The sequence below is a fragment of the Pteropus vampyrus genome, unplaced genomic scaffold, assembly GCF_000151845.1.
Source record: "Pteropus vampyrus isolate Shadow unplaced genomic scaffold, Pvam_2.0 Scaffold5, whole genome shotgun sequence".
In the NCBI taxonomy this organism is placed as follows: domain Eukaryota; kingdom Metazoa; phylum Chordata; class Mammalia; order Chiroptera; family Pteropodidae; genus Pteropus; species Pteropus vampyrus.
Window position 1 is genome coordinate 336,332 of NW_011888786.1, and position 8,786 is coordinate 345,117.

Genomic DNA, 8,786 nt, shown 5'->3' on the forward strand with positions numbered 1-8,786 from the left:
TTGCCCAGGCTACTTTAGATTTGTTTCTCCGCAAGGGAAAGGTGTAGCATTCCCACTGTCCTCCTCGTCACCGGGACAGACTCTACCTCCTCGCTCCGGGATGCAAGGTCGCCTCCGTTCTCTGGCCACTGTCCTCCTCTCTAGTCACCTTGCCTGCCACCACTGTATTCATGCTCTTCCAAATCTTTTCCATTGAAAAAAATTAAATGGCTCATCTTCCTTTTCTTGTAGTACTTCCACAGAATTTTAAATTTGACTTGTTTCTATCAATCTGCCACGAAAGTAAGAACTGATTTTTGTTCTTGGTTGCAAATCCAGTTCCTGGTACATAGTAAGGTATTAAAAATAAAGATGACTGAATAAACAATTTGCGTACCTTTGAAATGCCATTTCCTGTATATGAAATGCCTTTCTATCCTGTGCTCCCTAAAAAAAAAATTAGTGTTTAAAAATCTGCTCAGTCTTCATCTTCATTGCCAATTTTCTTCACAACACCCAGAGGGAATGACTCATGCTATCGCTTTGTACATTTCTACTTGTTTTACCTTGAATTATTTGCGTTTACATGTGTGTCTTGCTCCTACTAGGATGTGGGTTCCTGGTGGGCAGTGAAAGTGTCAAATACCCTTCATGGTCGTGACACTTACAAGAGGTGTGGCACCTCAGAGATGCTCAGCCGGTGTGTGGATTCATCGCTCTGATTTCTGAAGTGGCAGGTTTCCTGTGCATCCGGCAGACCCATCCCTAGCAATTCCAGAGCACTGTCAAGGGTGATTCGATCATCTTTTAAATTCAAGCTCTTATCGAACAATTGATGAAAATGTGCTGATTAACAAGCCACCAAACTGGAAGAGCTCTGGTTAGGGAGCGCATTTTGCAGCCCGGCGGCCTAGATGACACGTGCTTGGAATGTCTGAGAGAGATCGAGAGTCGTTGACAGCGTGGATGATGGAACACGAGCATCAGGAAGGTGCTCAGTATTGTGCTGAAAGATAAAAGTACAGACGGGAAATGGTGCCGAGCAGAGCCCTCGCCGCTTTAAGATGCTAGCGGCATGGCGTTGGGCAGCGACACCCTTCCCTGGGGGAGGGTGGGCGTGGAGAGTGTCCTGGGACTGAGTGGCAGGCAGTGTTCTAAGACAGCGTTGAGTGGTAGGAAGAATTCCAGCTTGGGTGTGGCACTGACAAGCTGCGTGACCTCAGCCAAGTTCGCTGACCTCTCTGGGCTTCCGTTTGTTTATTTGTGACGTATTGCGTTAAGACTGTTGGCAGTTTTCAAATATCTATTTAGGAAAAAAACCATAAAGGAACTCCAACATATGAAATATTTTATACTAGTATGTCCTGAGAGATGCTGAAATGGGGCCTGGAAACCCCGTTGGACCTGCCCCCTGCTTTCCAACCCATTTCAGAAATGGCCCCTGCAGCACCTCTACGGAACCTAAAAGGCACCTGGGAACCCAGTTTGCAAACACGTTTTTGACATATAGTCAAGGTCTAACATTTCCCGTTTTAACATTTTGTGATTCTGTAATTTAATGTCATAGTTCTGTAATACTAATTATAACAGTAATAATAATTACACACACATGTATGCACGCATACATATAAAATTCCTCGCAGTTTACAAAATTATTTACATTCTTACTGCTTTAGTTTCACGTTTGTCCAGATGGCAGGTATGACAGGGACGTACATTTTCATTTCACAAAAGAAGATGTGGCAACGGATTGGAGTTCAGTAAGAAGGTGGATATTCTGGGTATTTGCATGGCTTTTGGATGGCTTCTGATAAGCATTAAATGGATGGCAATTTTTGAGAGTCACATAACATTAGGCACCGAAGATATGCTGGGACTGTGTTAAGCACTGGGAATACAATAAAATTAAAACAAAAAAATAGTCCCTGCTCTTGCGATATTTATGGTCTAATGGCAGATATATGCACGTAGTCAAATTTTAATGTGATAGTTGTTTTAAAATACATGTTTAAAATACATGTTTTAAAATAATGTTGCCTAGGGTGCCACAAACAGAAAGAAGAGAGACACGCCGCAGAGTGTGGGTTCAAGGAGTCGCTTTCCGGGGCAGATGCCGTCTGTCTGGCTTGATTGTAAGAGAATAAAGAAAAGGATTTCAAGAAGAGGGAACAGCGTGAGCAAAAACATCAAGTCTATAATAGCACAGAGAAGAGAGGCAGAAGCAGAGACGGGAACGGGAGACGGAGACCAGACGCTGGCGTCCAAGGTGACGTGTGAGGAGGGTGCATGCACCTCGAAGCCGACGCGAAAGGGTTTTCATCGAAAAGTGAACAGATTGGATTTTTTTATTTGAGAAAGATTACCTTGTCTTTGACGTGCAGAAGGGACTGGAGTTGGGGGAAGAAATGGAGGTGAGGGGAACAAAGTGGGAAGTGACAGCGCTAATCGAAGAATGAAATGATAATGAACTAGTTTAAAGCAATGATTGTTACTTAAAACAAGTCAAACAAAAATAAACACAAACCACATACCGGTCACTCATAGGAATGAAAGGCCCTTGGCCATTCGTTCATGCTGTTCACTATCTCCTCCCGCCTACCTCTTCGGCCTCTCCCACCTCAGCTCCTCGGCTCATCCCCATATGCCCAAACGCAGCATGCAAATGATCGTACCTACAGGGAAGAAGTTAAGTGATCGGGGGATGGAAGAGACTTAAGAAACCCAGGGGCAAATCTCAAAGGAGACTTAGAAAGGATTTGAATAAATGCTTATTTTCATTATCCAAGATGCCACATTCAAAATTAAAATGAAGCAACCTCATAAAGTGTTTGCTGTAAAAGCACAAAAAGAAAATATCATTAGTGTCCACGTAGCTCACACCAATCAATTAGAAAAGCACTTAATTTCAAGAAGATCAACAGCCGAAGAGTTCAAACAGAACATTACAGAAGAAGAAAACAAATAGCTAATAAAATAAGGACGGTACCCACGGTTACTAGCGTAACACACATGAAAAGTGAAGAAACAATAGAAAACTATTTCCACGTCAAACTGTCATAGCTGTTTTAAAAGTCTATTGTTCCAAACTGATGTCGACAGAGAATGGACCAAGACAATGTCCACAGTGGGCTTGAGGGGACGGGGAAGGATAATGGAGCGATAGTTCTGGAAAGTAATTTGACTTTTAATACCTATCAAGATTATCTGTCTGTCTATGTATGTATGTATGTATGTATGTATGTATGTATGTATGTATGTATCTATTGTCTGTCTGTCTGTCTATCTATCTAATCTGAGAGAATTTTTAATAGCTATACTTTTTGAGCCATTAATTTCATTACTATGAACGTACCCTAAAGAAATTCTAAAGATGTAATAAATACTTATTCAAAACAATGTGCATTTCAACACTATTTACAATGGCCCAAATCTGAAACAATTAAAATCTCTTGCAATTAAAGTCTGTATAAATGACCATTATACAGTTTTAAAACCTTTAGCTTTTGAATAATTTTATCGAGAAAATTGTTCTACTGTGTTGACAAAGGTGAAAAATGATACAATACTGCATATATACTACCAATTCTAATTATGCGTACATACCTGTGTGTATGTTTCCAAATGTGTAGACATAATGGTAGGTATTTGTAGGTATGTGAACCCCAAGATCATATTACATATTAAAATGCAATGTGGCTGAAGAATGACTTAGAATCATAAGTTTTGCAAAGCTTACATTTCTAGTCAACATCTTGACAAAGGCTTGCCATTGTCAAGTGATTGTGCGAGGCAGCAACTTTTGAAAAGTAATGACTTTATTTCTTTAAAAAATGTTGTGATCCAGTGAGACACAAAAAATCCAATAAAACTTAACAGGTGGCGAAGTTTGTTGGGAAGAGAATTCTGCGAAATATGTGACTTTTGGCAGAAATTTGATTGTGGAAAACCCCAGGAACCATTATTCATGAATTCGATGTCTATTGATTATACATAGTAAATAAACTGAAATAAAAACAGCAAAATGTTAACAGTAGTGATATATGGGTTAGCAAAGACAGCCTTTTTCTTTTCCGGTTTTATAATTTTGAATTCTCTTTGAGCATGCACCGCCTGGAAAACAGAAGTATACAGTGCTGAAGTTACAAGAATCGAAGTCACACTTTGCTGACTTGTTCACACCTCCGGAGCCTCTCAAGGGAGACGAGGGACCTGCGATTTGGCTCGCACCAGGCTGGCTCCCGGCTGCGCCGTTGGAAAGCTTGGACGAGGCTTCATCTTCAAACGGTGAGAGCACAGCAAGCTATTTTCCCTGCCATTCTAAATGTTCCACTCCCCGCTACTGCTCTCGCCAGGGCCCCCTCGACCCTAAACGGCAACCTCTGCAACCCCTCAGTTGTGGCTCCGGCCACCCCGAGAATCCCCTTCTTCCCGAAACTGACCACACCCACTAGCGAGCAGGAGCAGCGCCACCCCGCTCCCGCCCCCACCCCGCCGGGCTCTCGATTGAACCCGCTGGCCTTGCTGGGCATCGCTGTCTGCAGTCCCTGCCTACGCGGCCGCTCCGTGCATAATCCCACCTCAGGTGTCCTCTGCCGTCCTGGCCGCCTACGCTGTCACTTGATCCTTCCTTGCAGTAAGTCTGCAAGCGTTTCAAATTTGCAAGCAATAACCTGCCGGCCAGGGTGAACCGAGGACATCGCTGAAGCCAGGATGGCCACAGAGAGCAGAAAAACATCCTCCCCACACAGAGCAGAGAATACTACCCCAGACAAGGAAAATCATCCGTTAATTCATATGGGTAGAAGCCTATTATGTGACGATTACGAACTGTTACAATATCACTAATTAGAAATGGTCATAATGAAGTATCACAACGACAGAGTGCAGTGAATAGAATCCGGCCTCCATCTTACGGGTTAGAATATTGAGTTGCAGCCGAGTTTGGACAGCTTAGTGAGGTCACAGAACCAGGACTTGCGGCCAGGCCTCCTGACTGCAAATGAATGTTTTGCTCCAGGTGGTAAAAGTTTCACAGGTAGAAAGCAAGGCCCAAGCTAGCGGGACACAGAGTTGAACTGGATGAACATGAATAAAAGACTCTTCAAGAAGGACAGCCAACGGCCCCCGGTACCAGATGCTGAAAGAGATGTGCAGACAGACCCTAAGCAGGTGCCACGACCGAGGGGTGAGGCTGAGACCTGGCTGCCTGGAGGACCGGGCCACATGGCTGCGTGATCGTTGTGGCCTTTTCTCTATTTTACTCTCTGATGCTCTTGGTGTTTCTTTCAATCGCCAAATTTTAAGAGAAAGAAGAATATTGTGAGAAAAATGCAGGCCTCTGGGCAGATGTGGCAGAAGGAAGGGGTGTCACGGAGTTAGGTTGTTGAAAAAAAAAGGAGCAATATATGTATTACGTATGTATGTATGTATGTATGTATGTATGTGTATATTTAAATTGAGGAAAAGACTTTAATAGGTACTTTGCAAAAGAGTTCATCCCAATGGCCAGTAAACACATGAAAAGGCATTCAACTTAATTAGTTGGAGGACTGCAAACAAAAACCACAACAAGATACGTCTAGAGGTTTTACAGTATAGCCACAAATTCTTTAATACTCTGTTTTTCAATAAGTGGAACTTAATTCCTCTCTCTTTGAGTAGAGCCTGGACTTAAGTGCCTCGCTTTAAAAGAGGAGCCATTTAGATGACCAAGAGCCAGGGCCAGCTGGTCAGGGAATTCTCTAGGATTAGTGAATCTGAACAGAGGGAGGGAGAAAATGTCTAGGGGACCGTTTGCGTCAAGGAACAGGAGTGGTGGGTGTCAGGGACGGAGAGAGTTGAAAGGCAGGGAGACTGAGCAGAGGGTTTCACCCTGGAGCGCGGGACTCTGAGCAGGGTGATGGCGGGTCTCGACAGAGCTTGAAGTGTAATCACAGGAGTGGTTCTCTGAAAGGAAGTTGGAGCTGAAGTTCACTTGAGTTGAGAAGGTCAGGCCACTCAAATTCTAGAGTGTTCTGATAGGAGTCTCATAGGATGACAGGCAAATAAAAGAAATGAAAGGTTATAACGTGCTAGCCTTGTGATCTTGACAGGACTCTCAGCCATTAGGCTGCTGGGGGTGTCATCCAGCACCGCCGGGCCCATGGACATGGTCCTGTATGTCCAGAGAGTGGCCGCAGGGGGCCTTTCCTCCTCCCGGCTTCTCGGTGGCGACAGACCTTAATGAAATTGATGTCTGATTAATGACAAGGAGTAAAGTGGGTGAAGCCGTGAGGGCCGAGGTACCTCAGAAAAAACCTCGGGGTGACAAATAAGGACACAGCCCCCTGGGCAGGGGTCTGCCCGTTATAGTAGGCATTGAGGGAAGTTTTTCTTCTCTGCCCTTCTCAGTCCCCGACTGCCCCCAGGTTCTAGGGGGGGTGCTTCATCTGCTGCTCCTGACAGAAGGTCCCAGGGAGTAGCGGATAAGGGGGTTCCCAGAACAAATAAACACCGTGCAGAGGGATCTAGTAAGGACCCGAGGCTCTAGGAACTGCTACTAGAATGCCAAGGAGAGGCATGGGACCTAGACTCTTTACATCCAGAGTGGCCACCCCCTAAGCCCCGAGAGGGTGGGAAATATTATCTCTTGATTTCCGGCGATTGCACGATGTCATGTACTTTATTGGTGATAGGGTGTAGAGGCAACACAAGCTCGATCTGATGTTAAACCCTAAACGCATTCCACTACATAAATCTTCCTCCCAAACAGACAAAATAACCAGGTGCTAAAGGCATTTGGAGATGCGCTGTAAGTTTCTGATTCTATATGACCAGCAGGGAGGGATATGCGATATAGTCTCGTCTTCCTACATAAGTGTTTGGGGCACCAGTTTCTTAAATGTTCGGTGCCTCATTTAAGGAGAATTGTGCCCATGTCGTGAGATAGTGAAATAGCTACGTCTCCACCAGCGCCAGTCTTGGATGGTGGGGTTCTGCTGACGTCCCGCTATCTATGCTAGTAATACAGTCAAGCTCCATTTTGTTCATGTTCCTTTGTCACGATGTCATGATTTTCGGAACTTGCTTAATAAATGATGCCAGTTGAGCTTTCTTCGTACGTCCATGGACTGAGAAGCCTCAGAAATACATTAAATTACAGCATGATCATTGCCCAGAGATTTATTTATTTTTCTTCCATTTTATACAGAAAGAATGAAAAGACAGCAGAGGGAAGGAGGTGGGACCCTCTGTCAGAATTAGAAATGTGTCAACCCATCTCAAGTAAGGCTGTCACTTTAGGTTTAGGGAAAGATATTATTACCCAGCTGTGAGGGTTGATCTTCAGGGAAGGAAAAATAGATTATAAGTTGACAAATAGTACCTTCCAGAATAAGCATAAGCCTGCTGTAGCCTTTGTACCCAATTGCTTAAACGTCAGAAGTTCCAGTTAATGGAGAATAATTTTACAACTCCCGGAGACAGTGTGTGACCAAGGAATCAGTCTCTAAAAGTTTCTAAGCCTTAATTTCCTTGTCTATAAAATGGGGTTTATGATACCTATTTGGAAAGGTCACAACGGCATTTAAGAATAGAGCATATATGGAAGCGTCTAGCAATGTGCCTGAGGTCTGACAGGCATTTTTTTAAATGTGGATTCCTTAGTGAGAGGTGCAGAGAAACTCACCCAGCAGGTTTCCCACAGCTAAGCTACGTTCCTGGCCTTCCCTAGAGCCAGCTGTGGCCACATGGCTGAGTTGTAGCCACATGGCTGAGTTGTAGCCCAAGCAAGGAGCCACAGTGAATCAAGCACCTGAGATGCATTAGCTCATTTTCACAATTTACTATGAGATCCACGTCAACCATATCAGATGACTCTGAGTCTCCCCAGAATTAAAAGATTTATGAAGATACCAAATCTGCACCCAGGGGAGTGAGGAATTGATCTTAATATTAACAAATTATAGTATTTGATTAGGGACATAGAAAATCAAAAGAACTTATAGACCATCCACTAAATACAATTGGAAAGTTTAGCAGTATTACCACAAACAATGTACCCATATGTCAAAATAAACAATTAGAAAAACAATACCATTTTTCAATAGCCACACAAACTATAAAGTGTCTAGAAATTAACCTAACACAATATGTGCATTTTTTTGTAGAACAATGATATAAATTAAACAACTAGTTTGTTCTTGAGCCGTCTAAGCCCAACATACATTTAGAGTTTAAGAGAGAATTCAAGAGACAGACAGACAGACAGAGAGACAGAGACAGAGACAGAGACAGAGACAGAGACAGAGACAGAGACAGAGACAGACAGAGGCAGAGGCAGAGGCAGAGGCAGAGACAGGCTGAGAGGAAGGCAGAAATGAGGTCTCCATCATATCGCACAATGTGGTAATCGAGTCAGCTGCTGAAAGGCTCTCAGGCCTCTGCTTTCAGGTGGGAAGACGGGTGAGAAGAGAGTTGAGGACACATGAAGGTAATGTTTGTATGTCGCTGCTAACGCCCCTTTCAGAACCCAAGAAAGCGGTAAAACGAGGCTTACGGCTCTGTGCCGGGAGTGAGCACTGGGCCCCTGGTTCCTCCCTAACCAGGGCTCTTCGCAACTTCACTGGCACATGAGATAGATGTGAGGTCCCAAACCCCTCAGATCAATAGTCAGAGAGGAGGCCTCCGACTCTGCAGCCACAGCCCACACTCTATGCAGGTGCTTTTCCTGGGGAAGTGAGTTCATTTTTTGAATAAAGCACAGCAAACTGGCCAGAGAGAATAGAAGGAGGTCAACCGAGGCCATGGAAGGAGCATCTAACTAAGGG